This window comes from Crocodylus porosus, unplaced genomic scaffold (genome assembly GCF_001723895.1).
Source record: "Crocodylus porosus isolate Cpor-Errol unplaced genomic scaffold, CroPor_comp1, whole genome shotgun sequence".
NCBI lineage: Eukaryota > Metazoa > Chordata > Crocodylia > Crocodylidae > Crocodylus > Crocodylus porosus.
In genome coordinates, this window is record NW_017728915.1 from 30666131 (window position 1) to 30688338 (window position 22208).

A 22208-nucleotide genomic window follows, 5' to 3' on the forward strand; every position below is an offset into this window, starting at 1 on the left:
TCTAATGAAGTAGCTAACTCTTAGATCAACGCAGCAGATGACCTGACCGGTTTATTATTCTTTCAGACATAAGACCCATATCAAATTTGATGAAGAAGAACAATAATGTAAGGGCAAGATCCTCAGCAGGTTTCAAATGGTTCATTATTGTAGACTTAAAAGGAGCTATACTAATGTACCTCCTTTGAGGATCTAGCCTTTTAGTTCAGTAATTACAAATTCCAAATATTTACAGAAATCGTGGGGAGCATGCGCTGTCATCAAATATGTGCAGAAATAATTCTCTGATTTTTATTGTTTATTTATCCATGGCGTTGTCTCAGGGCACCGACTACAATCTGTGAAAACAAGATTGTTTCCCTCTGGAACTTCCTTGCATAAATATTTCAGTGACTAGATACATAAATTTACAAAAGTTTGGAGGTAAACAGAAGAGAAACAAATGTAAGACAGACTGATTTGTAAGCCAATAAATATTACATTGCCTTTACAAAACCAAGTTCCATAAAGGATGCAAAATTATCAAAGTGACTAGAAAAGTGTATTGGATACGGGGAGAAAGGAACGTGAAAGTCCTAAACCAGCTCGTAATTTAATTATTGACTTTTCTTTTTGACAATGCCTGTCTTTTAGTACCAAGCTGTCTGACATTTACTACTTGATATTTTATTATTTCTTTATTTTCTGCTTTATCCCTTTATCTCTGTCTCAGTGACAATTCACCTATGATGGAGACAGTGCTGACCCCTGTGAGTCCCATGTGGTACATTTTTTTTTTTTTCTCCCTTATATGACTAGTCACTTGTGCTCTTTTCAAAATCACATTTCTAGAGCACTGCTTTGGAACTGTTCAATTCTCTTGACTAAAATTTATTATTAAATACTAGACTGCCATGAAAACAATTCAATATGCATGACCTTAATGTATTTGTGGTTAAATAATAAGGACTGGGGGTTAATCAAAAGAGCTGCAGCGAGCTGTTCACAAAACACTGCAAAAATCTTGGGCTCCCTGATCTTTTCCCATTTGGCTTAAGATCAAGAATTAAACTAATAGGAAGGCAATATTTTGTTCTCACTTGTTCTCTAGCCATATCTGGAGAGCTTCCATTGTTTCAGCCAAAGGTCAGGCAGGAGGGAGGGTCATGGGATCTGTAAAATGCACTTGATATAATAAAATGTAGTTGAATTTTTCCTCCTTGGTAAGTTTTCCTTGGTCCCTTAACTCAAACCACCTTAGGCTTGTATGTATTGCTAGACAAGGAAGGAGAAGAGACCTAAATCAGCTTCCAATTCAGCGCAGCCACTTCTCAAGTGCTGTTGAGTGTCACAGCAAGACTGGGAAGGGAAGTGGCACTAAACTGCTCCTGAAAAGTCTCTGGGCTTATTAAGTATTACTTTAAAAAGTTGATTGGGAAGCTAATTTAGGGGTCCCCTGTCCTGCCTTTTAAGTATGATGAAAACCTTCAAGGAACCTTGCTGGCTGTAAGAGAGTCAGAGTGGCACTAAGAGCAGGCGTGGAGAGGGAAGAGGGAAATAGAAAGTTATAAGCAAATATCCATGCACTTCCCTTAAATGTAAATGAAGAATAGAAGAACACGGGGGCTGAATCAATTGCCCTCCTTAACCTTAATGTTTTTCTCCCCTTTAAGCCTTATGGGCCTGATTCTCACGATCAAAGTCCCTTTATGTCCTTCTGACAGTAAAAATGATGATCGCTCACGGTTGTTCTTTCTAAGCAATATAAAAGCTGTGCATGAGAATCAGGTCCATAGGGTATAAAGGATTCAGTTGGGGACAATAGGGTCTCATCAATGTCCCACTGACCATTGATGCATGATTCTGATATCACCAAAACGGTGACTTTTCAGAAGATGGCTTTGGAAGTCACAGTCTGTACTCCAATTTTCCCTAAAACAGTCTTTAAGCCTAAATGGTTTCCCAGAGCAAATTCCTTGCCTTTTAATGGAAAAGTAATCTTTGTAAAGCTTAATTTTTTTTTTTTTTTTTTTTGAGGAACCATGTGGCAGACAAAACTACTAATGAAGAGCTTCTCCCTTTGTTTAGACATTTGCTGTCTCGCATTTTACTGCACAGAGATGTCAGGCAGGACTCTTCAATTAAAGAAAAAGCTTTCCATTTTAACAACTGTTTTGTAGACCTTCTTGCTAATGCATTTTGTCTGCCTTTGTCTTCTAGTCTCCCATTTCTATTGTCTTCCTTTAAAATGACAACAGCCAGGGCTTTTTCATTAGGAAAAAAACGAGAAGAAGAGAGCAGAGATCAGGCTCAGTTTAAGGGAAAGAATACGGCCTTGACTATTTAATTTTCAGCTTGCTAACAGTACTTATTACACAAAAAAGTATTGTCCTTTAGCCATGAAAGATTTACTCATTGGAAAAATGTGGAGCAACTACTCTGAAAACTGTCTCATTAACACTGATTGAAGTCAATTCGAGTTTTTAATACGGGGTCAGGCTGTTACCAGAGTTATATGCCTTTTGTTCTAAAATTCCAACTACCGTGCCTTTTTTTAAAGTCCATGCTTTCCCTCTCTGCCCCTCAAAACTCTTTCTGTTTATACAACTTTCCCTCTTTCCTGGTATTTCCTATATTCACACTGACTCCCCTTGGAGGCATCATTTAAAAAGCTTGCTACTGACCGGAAGTTAATTGTCAGTGATCTATAGTGTGATGTATATCTTTAAATTTAACCTCGTGCTCTTTGCTCCTTTTTAACATTAGACACCACAAACCTAATGTGGGATTAAGTATGGATTTTTTTCCCTCCATTCTGAAGTAAGGCGTATACTGTTAAACCCAAAAGCTGAACCATGTTAAATCAGGATTCGACATGAATAGTAAACACGTGCAATCCCCAAGGGAAGCGCCGAAATCAGAATTGCAGGTGACCCTTCCAAATAGCAATCTCTGAGCTTTCCACAAATAAGGGGCTTTTTCATAATGAGACCACTGGGTAGGACACCCACTAGAGAAAGATCAGTGATTTAACTCACTCTTTCATGGTACAAAGTTGTGCATCATCTTCTCAGTCAAAAGTCACATCTGCGGTGCTGTTGTTGTAGATAGGAAGTGAATTTGATTTGGTTTAATTCTCCCGTTAGAGATCCCTCTAAATTCATAGTACTACCAGACCAGCCAGAAATGAGAAAGAAAAGCCACTTTTATTATTAATGATAGACTGAAATGGATAAAAGCTGCATTATTCCTTCAATACTTCTAGTTAAACAGCTCAGCAAACTCTTTCGGATATGCAAAACAATCCCTTAACACTGAAAGAGTGACTTCCAGCTGAGACCAGCTTAGCATACACTTAACACCTGCTGACTTACCCGGAGGGAGGCTCCCTTTTGGCTCTTCAGGCAGAGCGGCTGCCAGGACACCACCAGAATCCCTTTCTGAGTGTCAGCTGCTGCTGTGCGCAGAACAAACACGCAGCATGACCTCCCACCAAATGAGAACGCCACTAATTGGTCACTATCCTCTGGTTTCTGACCACCACTTGGCAGACTCCGTGACAGCATCCCAAAAGGAATAATGACTGTGCAAGAATGAAGGAAACCAGTGAGAGCTCACACCAATGATTATTCCTGCATTATGTTCCAATTTTGCACACCGTATGAATGTCTCCTGGGACTTTTTAACCACTCGTCTTACTCCCGCTTCTGGCTCGAACACAGGATCCGCTGCTGAGCCGGGATTATTAATGCTTCATATTACTTTCTGCTGATCCTGACTTGGAATCTAGGCAAACTCCTAGGGATGATTATATTGTCTTCTCTGCGTGGCAGGTGGTGGCGGCCCCCGTGGCTGCTTGCACTGGGAATGGCATATCGGTTCTCCCTGCAGTGTGGCATGTTAATCACAGAGGATAATTGCATTGGTGGGACCTAGAATGGGGAGATAGGAAAAGGATTAGGAATGGGAGGATGCGCATGAGAAGGGGCAGGGGGGTGAAGGTAGATCCAAAGCTAAAAGGAAAAAGCTTCCCTTCCCGTTTCCCTTCCTCCCACAGGTCTAACTCTCACACCATCTCAGCGAGGAAAAGGGAGAAAAAGTCAATGTGGACGGTTTTTACCAAGAGAGGAGGCAAGGGGCCAAATTCACAGCTCTTATAAGTAGGGATACATGCTCATCACTGAAAGCTTGCAGGAATTTTCACCCAAAACCCAAGGAAAAGGCAGAAGCAGGAGGAATAGAATGATAACGAGGTCAGGAAAGAGATGGGCTAGAAACTCAAAGAGCAAGAAAGGGTCATAAAGAAATTCTGAGTGGAAAGGCAGCATAGATCATTAGCTTTTGAGGACCCCAGTAGACCATCTGCTGGCTCTGGGGGGCAGAAGTAATAAAACCCCTCATCTGCCATGCAGACTTAAATCAGCAAAAGGATTGTCCAGACAGTGAGATCCTACCCAAACCACACGGATTGGCATCCAGAGCCTGAGATCCTATAGATTCCTTAGCCACGTAAGGCAGATGTGGAAGAAAGCTCAATTTAATCATAGTTGCTACAGCAAATGCAGAGGAAGACAGTCAAACTCCAGGAAGTTAAGAATCCATCCATTAAGAATGCTTGAATTTGTCCCAGTCCCTATAATGGTGGCAGAGACCTCTCAAGCAATGCCAGGTAAACCCTTAGGGTTACCATATGTTCGGGCTTTCCTGGACATGTCCTCTTTTTTTTGGTCCTCTGTCTTCCATCTGGCAGGTTTTGGAAACGCAAGCAAATGCCTGGGATTTTGCTCTGCCTCTGCTTTTTCCCAGCACTTCCAGCTTGGCTGCTGGGGGCAGCGGGGGAAGGTGATTGGAGGCCAGGGGATCATGTGCTCTGTGCACAGGCCCGGCAGCTGCAGGCAGGTCAGAGACAGAAAGAGACAGAGACGGTGGGGAGGGGGTGTGGGCAGGCAGGCAGGCAGGCAGCAAAGGACTTCAGGTTGGGAGTGAGGGGCACCAGCATGGTCTGGGGGCAGGATACAGTGGGTCAGGAGTGAGAGGCAGCAGCAGGGTATGTGGGTGGAGGGCGGGGGGCTGTGGCTTAGGGGTGAGGGGAAGAGGCAGGGCACAGGCATATCAATGCCCTCCCCACCCCCTGAATCATATACTCCCCCCTGCTCTCCTCACCCTCCCCACCACAGGTGTCCTCTTTTTTTTTAAACTGGAAATATGGCAACCCTAGTCTCTATTTCATTCTTCGGTGCGACAGTAGAGCTTGAAGAGGCACCAGGTGTGCATGTTTCAGGACATATGCATGGTCCTAGAATTCCTATATACGAGTGCCTATATGTATCTATAGGACTGTGAAGAACTACAGAATGATATATATTTCTCAAAAAGGTAATAGAAGATCCATGCTTTTCTTATGGTCAGTTAAATTTGTTTTATCGTATGTTCCAGTTTACCCGGGGCAGTCCCAGATTTCAGAGGGTGGTCCGGCCAGCTGTTGAGAATTGCAATGGGCATCCTGGAAACACAGGAACGTGGGGTGCAGTCTGGCTGAGAGTCAGATGGACAGACGGGCACTGCTGCCTGCCCAGCATGTGGCCTGCCAACCTTGTGAGAGCATGGGGTTGGGGGGAGGGATAATGTCCCAGATTTCTGGGATTTCCATATGGTCAGCCTAATCATAAGCAAAGGTTAATGAATACAGAGAGACAGCAGTCAGATATTATGGAAAAATAACTGCTTTTCCTAGGTAACAGTTTCAGAAATAAGAACAATGGGAACGTGTTCAGCTGGAGCATTTAGTGGGTTTGGCGTTCCAAGCCAATTTATGAAATAACACTGAGCTTATTGCAGGGCAAGGTGATAATCGGTAAATCAACATCTAGCTTCAAAGAAGACGGAAAAAGAGAGGTCACCAAAAGGATTAACATTCTTCATATCCAGCAAATTCCTTTGTCAGTGAAGTTCTGTTTTACATGTTAAGTAACTGTGCCAAACCCCATGCAGGAGGATAAGATCATTTCTTTCGAAGGTAGACCAGAATCAGTTGGGCAACTCAGATTATTAAATTACTCATGGGCTGCTGTGAATGCACATTACTCGATAGCCAAATGACTTTTTTTTTTTTTTTCATTGCAATGACAAGAATTCTTTAATGTAGCATGATCTGTTTGAGTGTATGTTGAAATGTTCTTATCATTTCAATTATGCCCTTCCTCTCTGGCATCTATCAATGTATATTCACAGCAATCACCAGCAATATCCTGTCAACAGCTATCTACTGTAAGTGATCATAATCCACTTTGCAATCATTTTCAAAGCCTCTTCATTTTCACTGAAAGGATTGTTTTGTTTAGAAGAATTCTTACTAATGTGCAAAATTGCCCTTAGTTAAATCCATTGTAGGAACTGAAAAGGAACACAAGAGCCAGGCTCCACAGCTGGAGCACAGAGAGAGAAACTGTGTGGATGTAACTTGTGCTCATTTTTCACAAGCAGCATATGCTTGGGGAGGGAAGAACAGATGCAGCTTGCTTAATGGGCCAAGCCACATCCATTTTACCTAAATGACTCCACATTTGGACAGTGCTCTCCCACTCTACCTCAGGCTAATGTGACCCAAGACGCATGCAAACAGCAATGGCAGAACACTGACACGGCATCATGGAAGGTAGAAAATAAAGGTTACAAGGCCTCTTGTTCAAAGTTCATCAGAATGGGCAATTTGTGCCCTACAGGTGGCAGCAAAATACAGCCCAAAGTGTTTTGCCTAGGATCAAGCTACTGAGACAGAGGACTTGGCATCACAAAAGAGTCCTCTGTTATGATCAGCAAGGGCAAGAGGCCATCGCTTCACCTGCTGGCCTGGTTTCCTGCCAGGTTCGGTTTGGCACCAGTAAAGGCAATCTTCCATGCTCCTTCCTCAACTGGCAGACTGGCAGTGTTGTAGCGGGTAGATAAAGGCAGCTCTGTTCGACACTGCATGCAGGCTTTACCCACCTAGAGGTGAAATACGTTACACAGCTGCAGCGAGCTGAGTTTCCACTGTTTTGAAGCTTCTGTATGTGAAGAGCCCTCTGGACATCTTGGCACGTGCCTTGTTACTCTGAAGCCATGCTCCTTTTCTTCTTTATACTTCATTTGTGGTGGTAATCCAGCAGAGCTGATTATCCACCGATTTGGTCCCAGTGCCCGTCTAAAATTGGAAATAGTTTGCACTGGGACTGAGGGAATGTGTGTGTAGGGGGCGGATTTCTGTCATTCTCCTGCTCCAAGTGGGAAGTAGTGGAGCAAGACGAGTGCTATTTGCGGCTCTACCTGCTAAATGGAAGTAATTTTACCTTGGGTCAAATTCTGCTGCCAGTTACAGTCTTGTAAATCAAGAGCAGCTCCATTCACTTCAGTAGTGATGATCTAGGTTTAATGTAGTATAACGGACAGCAAAATCTGACCTTTGCCTATTTCCCCCTTTTAACTAACATCATAATTTTGTGAGATAAAAAGCTACACTTTGATAATGAGGGAGATAACACATTAATGGATGTATTATGCTATATAGGGTTAGGGCTGAAAAAAACCAGACAATTGGAATCATTGAGCATATGATTTTGTCAGTCATGTTCAGTTTTCAGAGATTTTCTTGGATTAGGGGCTGGTAGCACTGGAATACTTGAATGCAAAATGTTTTCTTGGCAGAGTTCCAAACATAAATCTCTAAAAAGTTATATTTTTTCTCTCTGGTTTTGTCTTCCTTGGCTTCCCTGTTATTGATGCACATAATAAAACACTAGAAAAAAAAGACAAATCCACCCAAAAGGTCAAAATCAATGATCCTTTTACAGATGGCACCTTTGGGAATCCAGGGTACTTTACCATCAGCCTGTGTTTGAGACGGTTACTTGAATACTTGGTTTTTGATGACAAAAATCAATGACTTCTTTAAAGAAGACACCCTTGGGGCTTGCGGGATGCAGACTTTGAAATGTTTACTAGTCTGTGTCTGTCTGTGAAAGACTAATAAACATATTTATAAGTTTATGAGCTCCTATTTAAGTTTATGGATTGGAAATGGTGTATGGTTTTGACAAGAATTTAAACTTAATGTGTCCCAATGAGCCAAATTCTGTGCTGACTTACACGCTGGTATAGAACAGAACAGAAGGCCTGATCCAAAGCCAATTGAGATCAGTGGAAATGCTCCTAGTAGGGCCAAATTGGTCCCTTTGGTAGCATGATTAAAGTCAGTAGAGTTACCCCATTGGTGATTTTAGTCCAATATGAATTTATTCTTTAAAGACATAGAATTCTCTATGGAAGGGCCCCTGTTGAAACAATAAAAATCCTCCATATAACTTTCTTTCGTTCTCTCTTTTGTTCTCTCTTTCGTTCTTAATGTATACCCATGTATTTTGCCATTTTCCCAAACAATGAAAAGTATTTTAGGAACTGTTTTCTTTGCTGCTAATTTAGCATCACAGTTATTTATGGTGCTATAATTTACTTTGACACCTGGGCAAATCTTCCTTGATTTTCCTGAGTGAACTGGGTTATATCAAGCTGTTATAACTTAAAAGGACACTTGATCTGGATATCTTGTGATATGGGCTTGAAGGATTGGTACTGGAATCTGGACAATCAATTTTCTCACCAGCTGTGCAAATATAGGTTTTGCCAGGAAAATACATTTTTTTCCACAGTCAAAGATTTAGAGTTGTTTTAGTGTTGTTTTGTGAACCTGCTTCTGGAGAAATAGCTACAGACTAGCAGCACTAGTACCCCTGCTGTAATTAGCACAAAACTCTTCCATTTGTATTCATTTTCCTTTTAATTCTGGATCTAATCAGTAAATACAGTGATGGAGAATAAAATGTCAACTCTAAACAAACAAGTGCATTGAAAAGATAATAGTAGTTAATGTCTCATATAGATTAAAATGTGAGAGAATATCCATGACACTAAAAGGGCTGGCATATTATACATTCCACCCTACAGTTTACTGAGTCTGATTTAAGGCAACCAATTCCCAACTCATAAATCCAGCATTATTCTGAACAGCAGAATGTCACCCCTTCATTAACACTGCAAAAATGCTTTTGGTCTTGAGGACAGCAGGGAGAACTTGGGCTCAATAATTGGTTCTGTGGAAGGGACAGTGCAGAGCCAGACTGCTTCAGCTGAAGCACTGCGCCTGTGCTAGTATAGAAGGGATGGAACTATGACTCTTCTCAGCTCCTGTCATTCTGCTCCATAAGGAGAGGTGCAGAAACCAACCTACTTCTGGTGTATACTCTTGTGGGAGCCCCTTCTGTAGTCATGCAATGGATGGGGCGGGGGTAAAGCAAAACCTTCTCCTTCCCCTGACACAGCGATCATCACTCAAGGTCTTCCGACTCCTAGAGCATGTCTGCAGTGCCCTGCCTCCCCACTTATAGTTTCATAATTGTTCGGGGCTGCAAGGGACCTTACAGATCATCGGTGTAGCATGAACTGAACTAATGTAGCTGATGGTAACATGGAGTGTAATAATAATGAAATATAATAACCAGGTTAGTCTTGTCCTGTAAGCAACTTGAAAACTCCATTTTGTATCCTTCTGCTTGACACAAGTAAATGAACTCTGCATAGCCTTTATGTATAAGTGTGTGTAAGAGGGTGAATGGTGAGAGAATGGCATAGAGAAGGGAGAAGAGAATTTAACTGTTTATGTAAGCAACAAGGTGCCAAATGTAAGTTACCAGTCAGTAAACTAATTAATGAATGGCTGAAGAATCCCTTTTAGGCCTAGGGCACAAAGAAGATAATGAGGAGAAGGAATGCACCAATCCTGCCAGACAGGCAGCAAGAATACTCCAAGGCTAAGATAAGCAAAAGACAAAAGAAGAACAACCACCAAAACAGAAGCTGGATATTGAAAAACCCCAAAACACTGAAACAAATGATGCCAATCCCTATAAAAAAAACACTTTGAAAATACCAAATTGGGCGAGTTTCTTTCTCTACTGCTGTTTCATCAGAGCACAGATGCATCTGTTCACCCTGCTCTAGCTGTTATCTTCATATCTGCTCTCTTCAAATCATCATCATCTACTCAATAAGTCTGGGTTGGCCATCCTGGGCTGATATTGAGCTACTATTGCTGGTAACTATATCTGGTGTATGTGTGGATGAAATGGCTTTTGTGTGTGTGTGTATGCCTGTGTGTAATGATGTTTAGGATGATTTGTGTGTGTTTGTATGAATGGCGTGCCCAAACCTCTATGTCTAACTCATGATCAATAAACACTGCACCTTGCCTTATCCCCCTTTATAAAGTCTTGCTCATGATTTGAGCAATTGGCAATTTGAGTAACACTGGGTCCAGGCCCCCACCCCCGCACATATGCAGGGAAGACTGCTGGGGTCAGATGACCCCAGCAAGGTGGGCATCAACATGCTTTTTGAAGATCACCAAGGTGGGGGACTGTACCACCTCTGAGGTGAGCCTGTTCCAAACTCTCGGCACTCGACTTGTAAAGACATTTTTCCTTATGTCTAGCTTGAAGTGATCTTCAATCGGTTTGTGCCCATTATTTCCTGTCCTTCCCTGGGGGGTGGGACTTGGTAAATAGATGCTCCCCCAGGCCCAGATGTATGACCCTGATATACTCTGGCTCTGATGTATGGCTCTGTGATATACTTCCACTCTGTGCACACCAGATCTTAGCAATGAAACAATGCATCCACCTGAGTGGACTCCAGTAAGCACACCAAGGCCAGGGAGACAAAGAGTAGCACTGAGTCACTCTGAAGCAGATACATTTGGAGGAGCTAGTGTGTGTGGAGCAGGGTGTCATCGTGGGTGCCCTCCCAGGCATGGCATGGAGCCACTGTAGACAAGCGTCACTCAGTAAGCTGCTTCTGTTGTCCATAAGCTTCTTTGAAGGCAACCCAAACTTCTCTTATTTGGACATAAACCTATCTTTGCTTTGAATAATCTCAAGCTTTTTGGTATTCACAGCTCCTGCCTCCTCTCCAAGACCCAGTTGCATGTATAATCTATTATTTACAAGGAAAGAAGTTACTTAATCTCAATGGATCTCAGTTCTACAGATAGAAAATGGGCCGATTGCTGTTTCCTGTCTTCCTTTCTGTCTATTTAGACAGTAAATTTTTCAAGCCGAGGAATATGTCATCTTATGTATGAACAGAGTGCATGGTGTAATTGGGCTGCAGTTTCAACTGGGGTTCTCTAGGCACTGACATGTATGCCATAGTATAAGAAATACAGTACACCAGAACACTGAAATACAACATGTGCAATATTAATATCACCTAGTGTAGCTATGATTGGGTAGAAGCAGGGAGGGGAATACCACCCTCCAGAATTCCTGGTGGGACAGACAGAAGGACAGGTCTAGGAGGCTGAAAGTAGCACTCCACCCCGACCAAAAATGACGGGACTGTTAAGCAAAAAGAAATTCTTGATTGCTGCTGGTGAGGGTAGCTGTGGCTCCAAAACCAAGCTGGGAGATTAGCAAGGGGGTCATCCGGGTGTAAAAGGGGCTGCCAGTTAATCTCAGAGGAGGAGTTGAAAAATGTGCTGTTGGCACCGGGGCAGTTTGATTTGCATGCTGGTCAGAGGGTACAAGAGTAGCAGCTGCAAAAAACAGTCTGGAGCCAACAGGACAGCCCAGGCTAATGTAGCAGTTCCAAGAACTGGAATGAACTACTCAGCAGGACCATAAAAAATATTCTGAAATCATGTGACCCTAAGCTTTGACTAGGAGATAGGGTTGGACTATATTGAGTCAAAGGTTATAACCTGTGTATGGAAGGGCTACATTGTCATGTACCTAATTCCTGTTGGGGATCTTTTTATAGCTCTCATCTGGGTTAAAGTATTATTCTGTTATGTGTGGTAATTGTTTCTGGAAATTTACTCCAACCTCCTTGAGACGAGTGTGTGTGGGGGGGTGGTGTGCAGGGTATGTGCATGCTTAGTCAGAGGCACATGACTAAGGGGTTGGGGTTTCCTTTTTCACAAGGTACTTCTGCCTACCATTATGAACCATCATAAATATGGTGCTTTCAAAGTGATAAATTATAGAATCACACAAATTTCTAAGGTTATCTGCCATTTCCCATTATAAGAACCTGTTCTGAGTTGCAACATGCCTTATCCCTTTGCCCAATTCTAAGTATCTGGGCTGAAATTCCCTGTTTCCTTTAGGCTGCAATTTTGTTATTGTTGTTCGATCGATATGATTTTTGTTTTCATCCCTGAAAGTGAGGTAAGGGAAAGATGGGTTTGTCCATTTAAAAAATGGTCCAGTGACCATTTCTGAAAACCTCTGTCCCTCTTACATTGGACCGATGACTTACCATATGAGAGGATTGAAATTCTGATACTCTTTCCCAAATTAAATAGCCCATTACTTGACAAGTAACAATTTGTTTGAATGCGGCTACCTGCAAAGAAAGGGTCTACACAATGCAAAGGAGGATCGCAGTCTAGCCTTTACAGCTTTAGCTGTGCTTGCAGCTGTAAGTCATAAGTATTATTATTATTTAAAGAGGGGACAGAATAACTCTCTTTCAAGACTTTGTTGAAAATCTTTAATATCAAGGATCTTGGACCCTGAGGCAAGTATGTGAGCTTTTGTATTTCTATTCTATTTACCATACCTCAGCTCAAATACACTGCAATGGTGCCTGGAGAGTCTGCAGTTGAATAATTGTGACATTTTTCCCTTTAAGAGAAACAATTGGTTGTACTTGTTTAATGTTGGGGAAAGAGTCATGAATCCCAATAAGGCCATGAATACATTTATTATTAATTTTTTGTTCATTCATTTTTAATTTTCTGTCAGACAAAATCAAAGGCTGAATCAGTGACTTCAATGCATTCTACCTTAACATACTGGCTTTTAACAAGGTATTTATTTATTCTGGACATCACTGAGAAATCAAAGGTACTGAGATCAGGGGTATCAAAACTCTCTGGTGCATTCGTGTAAACCGTAGTCACATCGTTGTGTAGGTCTATGGTTCATGGCTAGGACTGTTTAATATTGTCTTGTTTTCAACTTTTTCAAGTTCAAACACATTTTGAAAGTGTGTAAAACCCTGGCTGAGGGGAAGTGCCAAAGTGCTTCTGTTTTGTTTTTAAAACCAGAGCAATTAGAAATAGCACAGAGCTTGCAGAGTCCTACTAGTCCAGAGTAAGGTGGTTCATTGCATATAAGCAGAGTATGAGTAAGATGTAATTAGTAGGGCTGTGCGACGCTTCGGTCGCTGATACGATTTGGAGGAGATTTGGCCCTAATTGGAGGCTGACTCAACAAATCTGAATTGAATCAAGAGACTCATTAATCTCTCTGAATTGAATTGAATTGAAAGCCTCCAAATCGATTTGGAGAGATTTGATGATTTGGCCATAGACACAACTTTATGTTTTTTCTATTTAACTCAAGGTATCAGGTTTGGCTCATGAATGCTGAGAAGGTGGGGTGGATGGAGCATCCCATGGGAGTATGGGCTCAGCAACATATCTGGAAGTGGACCAGAAGTACTTCTAGTCCACTTCTGGGTCCACCACAGAGCATGCAGGGGACTCCCCTGGCCCCCCAGCTCAGTGACTGGTGCCTCCTGGGTCAGGGGAGAACCTGGGACTCCCCTGCACCCAACTGCCAAGGGATGGGGGCGGTCCTGCCAAGCCAGGGGGATGGGGGGGTCCTCTGCATGCTCGGCAGTGGACCCCCCCACACGCTACATGGGACACTTCATCTGCCCCACCATCTCAGCAATCACAAGCCACACCTGGTACCTTGAGGTATGTAGAAAAAACGTATAAAGCTGTGTGTATGGCCGAATTACTGATTGTCTGATTCAGAGTCAAATCTTCAAATTCAGCCAAATTGAATGGGGACAGTAACCTGAATCAGCAAATGGACTCACTGTCCCCCAGATTGGGCTGAATCCAATTTCAAATTGAATACTGTCCACCACTATCCCTAGTAATTATTGTGTATGAATCTCTACAAAGGGAAACTTGATGCAGTAGTCATCATATATGTCTGGCATCCCCTAAATGCAGAAGTTTCACGTGGTATAAAATCCTGGTTTCATTCAAATTGACGGCAGAACTCTATCTATAAACTTCCCTATGGCAAGGCTTTCTCCCACAGCGCAGGTATGGACATTATACTTGTACTGGTATAAGTGATCAGAAACTGGTCTATACCTATAACAGAACAGAAGTCGGCATACTCAGACTGATTTAAAAATGGTGGAACCTGGTCTAAGATTTGCCCCCCGCCCCTCTCAAAACGCAAATGTGTGTTAAGTTTGCTACCGGTATAAATTATGCCGCTTACAGGAAAATGTGTAATTTAGGTCAATTCATCCTCAGGCTCTTTGAATGTCTTTACCTAGTGTGGAAGAAATCAAACTTTGCGTTGTGTTTGGTACTAGAATTCACAGACTGAGTTTAATGGCACGCGTACAAACGATCGTAGGGAGGATTCTAAACAGAACTCCTCCTCTTTGCAAGTTAACATACCTTTTTATACCTCAAACTGGGAAAAAAAGACACATGATTAAAACAAAGCCTCCTTGAAAAGAGAGTCAGAGGTTGATCATAACAGTTGCTTGCTCAGCAACACATTTTGTTTTGAGAACTGTTATCACCTTGTTGATTTTAGGAAAGAAAGAAACATTTGTTCCTAAGGACCTGTGCATGGAGACATAATAAGCAGAAGGGTTTTTCTTATCTTAAAACATTTTAAAATACGAAGCAAGAGCATTTTTTTCTTCGCTCTGAAGTTAAGTTAGAGGCCTGGATAAATTTATAGTCAAGTCAGAGGCCTGGATAAATCTACTTCAAGACTAGCCATAGTGTATGCAGTGGATAATCCTATTCCAATAAATGTTGCAGTTTGTTATTAATTTAATATAAGGAGTAGATGGAAAGAAATGGGAATTTATGGGGAGGGAATTGTGCAGGCAGGAGGTCCTTGGGACACTAGTCATGGATTCTGTATGTCCTGATAAACTAGTGAAAGTTAGCATATTTATCTAAAAAAAAAAGTCAAAACTCTTAACTTGCAACTATAACTAGTTGATATAATATTTACATCCATATTATCAATGAGAGTCAACAAAGGATTTCTTCACAGATCAATGGTTCTTGTGCAGGTGAAAAAATTATCATTTGCACAGTCTTGCTAGCAAGTTTTCTCCATTCCTGTTCCTCTTCTAGGAACCTCATCTCCCAGACCAGAGCTCCAAAGCAGAGAGCACAGCCCTGACATTTAAAGCTTCCAGATTTTCAAACATATAATCTGAATTACAAAATTTTCCTCGTCTTGTACCTGGAATTCTTGCTATAGCTTTAGTATAACTTGCAGTATTACAAATGTGAGTCACTCAGTAATCTGTAATATTCAAGCAATGCTTTGCTTTAATGCTCTGTGTGTTGAATAAAGCAGCAAGTGACTATTGGAAAACATTTAGCTGTGTTTCTGGTTCACTGTCTCATTGTGACGCTGATCAGAACGCTATATTAAAAAAAAAAAGAAAGAAATATTGTACGAGATGCCATAAAGTTTTATGATGCAATTATTACAGATATAATTGTTCAAGGTTGTAGAGGTCTATAGATGTCTCACTGTTCCTAGACCAATGCCCTTTTAAGCTCCTTTTTTATAGTTAATGCAATGCCTCATTTAATAATTTAAAAAATAATTTATTGGAGTTAAATTGCTTTTTCAGAAGGCACAATCTTATCATTCTCATTTTTATAAGAATCTCATTTTAATTTGTTTGCTGTGCCATTCTAACATGAATTTAGGAATTTAATGGAGTGAGAATTGAAGGCTGATGGCATCAATGAAATTATTAATTTGGTAAGCGAAAGATTTATTTGGTTGATTTAGACAGAATTTTCAATAGTCAATTATCTCTGGACTCTATTAAAGAATGAAGCCCCAGACAAATAACGGTTCCCATTCAAGGTTCCCCAGGATGAATTGGAAAAGACATCTTCATTATTGCTATTGATGTTAATGTGCAAATCACTTACCGTTAATAATCCCAATGGACAGATAGAGTCTTTATTTTTACCCTTAAGAAGCTAGGTACTAAACCCTAAAAGTGTTATCCTAACCAATGAATATTACCCGGAGATAGCAGGCTTAGCCATGCAGAATATTTTAACGGTTTACTTTTATCCATACCAAGTCCCAGCAGAATAGTTTAGCAGAGGAAGCATGTCTTTAAGTGTGTCTAATTTTTGTTTTTACCTTTTTTGTGCAACTGGCAGTATTGAAATATAAAGAGGTTATCTGCAAAAATAGGCATATGCATGGAAAAAAATGTCTGTTTGCTACTCCATTTTAAATGCTTTTACTTCTTAGGTTTTAGATAATTTCCCCACGAAAATCACGTCTCACAAGTTTGGTGTTTTAAAAGAATTACTTTAACAGTATCTTGTTTGCCAATACAGATATTTTATTGAAAGCCACTTTTTCCTGTTTAAATAGCAAGCAATGATATAGCAATATAGCCTAGTGAATGGGTCATAACTTATATTTTGTTTGAAACCAGAATAATTTACATATCTATAATCCAGTGAGAACACATTTCCAGGTGGTGCTACAGTTGATAACAGTAAATGGAGGAGAAAGTGCTCTGTATTCAGCATTAATCTGTCAGTGTCAAAGGCAACTTTGGTGCATGCTGAAGTCAAAATGTGAATTTTGCCCCAGTTGAACCTTTAAAATCATGCAGTATAAAATGGATCGCACAAAAAATAGAGAGAGTCCAGTATTAGTTTCATCGAGCCCATGAATACTAATAAGTCGTGCCAAATCCCCTAACCATAAAACCCAGGCAAAAGTTGGATATTAAATAAAGTATTGAATACTCTAATTGTGGCATAAGAATGGAAACATGTTGGCTGCACAGAAGTTGCAGAGCTTCTGAGTATGCATTTTTCATAAGTGATGTAACAGCAGAATCGGATTACAAACCACTTCTATCCCTGTGTGATAGCCCAGCCTACAGTCTTGCACTGATACGAGGTTAATCACAAATGCTGGCAACGTGGATATAGACTTCATGGTGGGTTTTCCTTTTGTTTTTTTCTAGTATATGCTCCTGTTTTCTCCAGCCATTGTTTAAAATAAGTTTGAGAAAAATGATCTACCAATGTCTATTTCAAAAGGACAAAACAGACTGAAGGAAGAAGTTAAATGAACTGAGGGGCACACATTGCTTTTAAACTGGGGCATGCTAGACAAAGCAAGTCATTGTATTGGCAGGAGAAATGCAATTCATACTTTGCACTGCTTGGTTAATCCAGTACCTTCAGAGCTCTAGGATGGCTTCACCGCCTACTAGAGGCATAACAGGGCAGCCCCATGCCCTGGGTAATGGCTCTGCTTCGGGCAATTTTTTTATGCCCTCTCCTGAAGGTAGGGCCCGGGGCTGCTGCCTCCCTCCTTCCCTCCCTCCCTCCCCCACCACAATGTTACTGCCTCCTAAAATAACCTTTTCACTAACAATTTGCTTGTCATTCCTCTCCTCTGCTCTGGATGCCAACGCATCTTTCTCTAGCCAATCAGCTTCAGCTTTCTGTTACACTCTTCAAACCTATAGGGTCTCCACTTCCCTCACTTTCTGTCCATGGGTTTCTCCCTTATCTTCTCAGCAAACCCTGGAACGGAGTTCATTACAATTCGGAAGCATGTGTCTACATCTCCTTAGCTCCCTCAATGTATCATGTAAGGCATAAATATAAATCAAGAAAAATGTGTATTACCAAAGTACATGACCAGGCTGAGCACAGACATGCATGTGTACATGTCAACGACATGCAAACTAGTCTCTGCTGTTAATGTTACCCTCCCACTCAACACAAACTTCCCCACCAATTCTCTTTGCTTCACCCATCTGGCATGTCTCATATTTTAGACTGTAAGCTCTTTGGGAGTGTGGCTACTTTTCTCTTGTCTTTGTATTTCCTAATTCAGTTGGTGGCCTTTAACTGGTTGAGGCCTCTAGATGCTACTGTAATGTAAATAATCAGCAATAGCAAGGTTGTGGGTCAGATGTGGTTACCAATTACAACAAAGCTTTTGCTAGCAATGTACCAAAAACTCTTGGACTTTGCAAGTGAAGGCAACAGCGTTGTAAATTTCTCAGCATTTGCCCTTTCTTAAATTAATCTGAGATATCTGGGAATCCATCACTGTTTCCCTGGCTGTCTGGTAACCCAGCCTATACTTGCAAGTGACATGTCTGCAAATCAGATTTTGGGTTTTGTATCAAGATGGTACAACACCAGTACTCAGTAGTAAAGCTGGCAGGGGGAGAGAGGGGCACCAGCCCTAGGTGCCGCAATGGTGCCCACCCCCCATTCAGAGTCTTTACTGAATTAGGGGCAGCCCCATGCCACCCATCTGTAGAAGCTGGTTGCAGGGACAGGACAAGAGCAGTGGAGGACTTCGAGCCCCTGAGGCAGGTAAGACCCTTCTTTCCGCTTCCCCTCATCCCTGGTGTTCTCCAGTCCTCTCGCCACCAAGGAAATTTTTGCCCAGGGTGCCAAGCTATGCCTATGCCAGTACCACAGCTCAAGTTAAGATCTCTGGCAATTTATTCCTAGGTGAAATGAATCCATACCCCATTATTTCATTAGAAATTTTCCACCCATTTCAGTAGCCTTAATTTCAAGCTCTAAAAATGTACAATATACCATAGAGAGTCCATCATCAGTATGTAGTAAGAAACGGGCCAACTTAAATTCACAGCTCTGTTCATCCTCAGCATTAGTATTGCCAGCAAGACTGGTTAAAGTAAAAATGTGGTTTGTTAATGGAAGTGGCCTAGGCAAGAATGCATGATATATGTATTTTTTTTTTATTATTATTATTATTAAATTTTCAGCATTTTGCTGTTCAGTTCCAGGTCAGAGGTCAACATTAAGTGAAAGTTGTATGTCTTGCTGCAGCTCTAAGCTCTTTCTGAATTTAGAGGTTATAGCTTAATCCCTTATGTACAGCCCTCCACCTCTCTGTACTACATATAATTTGTACAACTGGATACAGGTGATATTCTCTGCTCAGGAGACATCCAGAGCAGAGCTAGTATGAAGACTGAATTTCTTTTTTATTCCTGCAGACAATGCCTCTTAGATCAAAGAGGGCATTATTTCCAGGGTAGTGAGAGGAAACTTAAGTGACTGTCTACATCATATCTGACCTTTGTATAAAAGCCTTCAGTTTCAGGTAGTTCTACACTGTCAAGTTTCACAAGGAGAAATATTCACACAACTTGAAGAGTAAAATTAAAGACAGAAATCTACATTTAAGTCATATTAAAATTGTGAAAGTAACTCTCAAAAGCAAGAAGGTTCACTCTTGGCTCAATACAATTCTACTATTTTTCTCCCTTCAATACTGTGTGAATTAATGATGGACTCTCTCTAGCTTTGGTGAGGTATGAAAAGCATGCATTTTTGGACTTAAATCATCTTTTGAAATGCTGGATAAAAGATGTCAAATGCTGATATTCTTATATGAAATTTAATTGGCATTAAAAAGTGCAATTGGAATTCTACTTTTGTCCCTCTCAACCCTATTGCCTTTAAAATAATTTACAGAGCCCTATAATGCCATAGTTAAGTAGATGCCTTCATTCTGTGATCAGACAAAACAAATTATAATTATTAATGCCATTTTGTAACACAACACAGTAAGGAAAGATACTTGGAACTGAATCGCAAACCAAAAATCAAACACAACACGTGTAAGTGTGAACAGCTACATGAAATAACTGCTACTTTGTAAAATATAGGCATAATTAAGTCATTTGATTACAAAGCAATAATTGGTCAATGTGAGGGGACAAAAAGAAGAAAAATGCTAAAATGGCCCAGAAATACATTTTGTCTGTGTCAAAACTATTATCACACTGAAAGTAAAATAACTGGTGAATTATGGGCCAGATAAATAGTTACTTACATACCTAATGGTGAGATGCATGTCCAATGAGATATAGAAAATTGTCCAAGCAATTCTAGTGCTCAGCTTCTACTGAAAGTCGATTAGATTTGCCCTCAAGCTTAACTGATATCCTTTTGTATTTCTCTGCATATTATATCTAAATCTCTCAATCTTACCCATACATGAGGACAAATGCCCCAAAACAATGGAATCACATAGAGGGAAATTTTGAGAAGGTTAATTTGGGCTTTTTTTTTTTTTTAGATGCTATGCTACAATTTTATATAAGATCATACAGGACAAAATATAATTTCAAATCCCAAATATTTGGCTAGGCACATGACATTAAACTGGTGCCTGGCTTAGCTGTTTGACATAAGCATCCGTTTTGGAGTATGGTGTAGGACACCTGTCCCATTCCTATTTCCACACTTTTTAAATGCAATGAGCAACTGCATAGTTGCTGTATGAGTACCCTGCTTTGGCTCTTCCCCCAGAATAACGCCACAAGCACACATGCTGATTTTGCTTTTGGAGAGCATTTTCGTTTAAAAAGAGGTAATTGATCCATGGAGCCAGTTCTGTCAATTAAGGCCGCCTCTACATGTTACAGGTATCGTGCAGTTAACTGTGCAGTCACCTTGAAACTAACTACACATGCAAAGTACTTATCACACTATAAAAAGTTCCAGCCAGTTATAAAGTTAGACCTCAAAAATGTGTCATAACTTTATAGCTGGTTTCTATCAAGCTTTAATTTGCACATGTAGCTCTCCCCTGCAGCTGGGAGCCCCATCAGCTGACGGGGCTCCCAGCCAGAGGGATGCACCATACTCAGCCAGGGCTGGGCATTTCATAACTAAGGGGACTCTGTACTCCCCAACATCTGTGGGCTTTGGGTCCCGGCAGCATCCTGCTGTTGCTTGATTCCTGCAGTATGTCTTCCGGTGCTGGGCCCCAGGTAGGTCCCACCAGCTTCAGGGTGCAGCTGTGATCTCCCAGCTCTGGGGGACCATGAAACCCAAGGGCTGAGAGACAGAGCTTCTGCAATCTCCCAGTCGTGGGGGGGTGCATGAAACCCCCAGGCCTGGGAGACTGTGGTAGGTGCATCTCCCAGCCCCAGGAGTGTATTGGGCACCACTGCAGCTGGGAGCTGCTCAGCTGATGGGGCTCATAGCTATGGGAGCTTGCTTCTTGTCAGTGCAGGGGAAGCCCAGGATTCCCCAATCATGGGAGCCCCCTGCAAAATCCTGGGCTCCTCCTGCAATGGCAATAAGGGATGATGGGATGTAATGCATGAAAGTGCAATCATGTTTCCTGCCATGCACATGTGGCACGGCAGGATGCATGATTGTGGGATTGCGCATTACATCCCATAGCACATTTATCTGCATGAGCAGAGAGCCCCTTAGGATATGAATTAATTGTACATAAAGTAGAACATGTGGTATTAACCTGATTAACTAAGGGAACTGATGATGAACCCTCTCAATCTACCTGGAAACTGCCTATTTATTCTTTACCTAAAATTATGTTTTATGAAAGAACACATAACAAAAAAGAAAAATGAGTGTTCTGTCATATAAGCACAAAGAAAAGCATGTGTTATCAGTAACAAAGTCTATTCAGAAATTAAATTATGAAAATGCTGTCAAAGCAAAGATTTTTTTTTTTTCCTCACTAAATGCCTCAAGCAATTAGTCTCATGGCTTGCTTAGCTTCATTTTATTAAATGTTCTGGAAAGGGTTTGGGTTATTATTGATCCCAGATAGGTTTGAAGGAATGTCTTTGCTCTAAGCATCTGGTTTAAAACAACTAGACTCCCTAGATTTCATAGATTTCATAGACATCAGGGCTGGAAGGGACCTCAGAAGATCATAGAGTCTAGCCCCCTGCCCCAGGGGCAGGAAGTCATCTGGGGTCATAGGATCCCAGCAAGATAAACATCCAGGTTTCTCTTGAAGGTGTTCAAAGTAGGTGCTTGAACCGCCTCCAGCAGCAGGCTATTCCAGACCTTGGGGGCTCAGGCAGTAAAGAAGTTCTTCCTTATGTCCAACCTAAAACGGTCTTGGAGGAGTTTATATCCCTTCAACCTCATAATCCCTTGGGGCGCTCTGGTGAACAAACATTCCCACAGATCCTGGTGAACACCCCTTCTAAACTTATAGATGGCCATCAGATTACCCCTGAGCCTGTGGTTTTCCAGGCTAAAGAGCCCCATGGCTTTCAGCCTGTCATCATAAGATCTGTTTTCCTGATCT

At 41.3% G+C, this 22208-nt stretch overlaps 1 long non-coding RNA gene across 1 annotated transcript in view; it reads left to right on the forward strand.

Moving 5' to 3' along the window:
* Nucleotides 1–15530, forward strand: part of LOC109310635 — a 71259-nt gene extending 55729 nt beyond the window's left edge. Inside the window, exon 3 of the long non-coding RNA XR_002101277.1 lies at nt 15203–15530. This is a non-coding gene — a long non-coding RNA (uncharacterized LOC109310635). The remainder of the gene's footprint in view (nt 1–15202) is intronic.
* Nucleotides 15531–22208: the final 6678 nt, after the last annotated feature.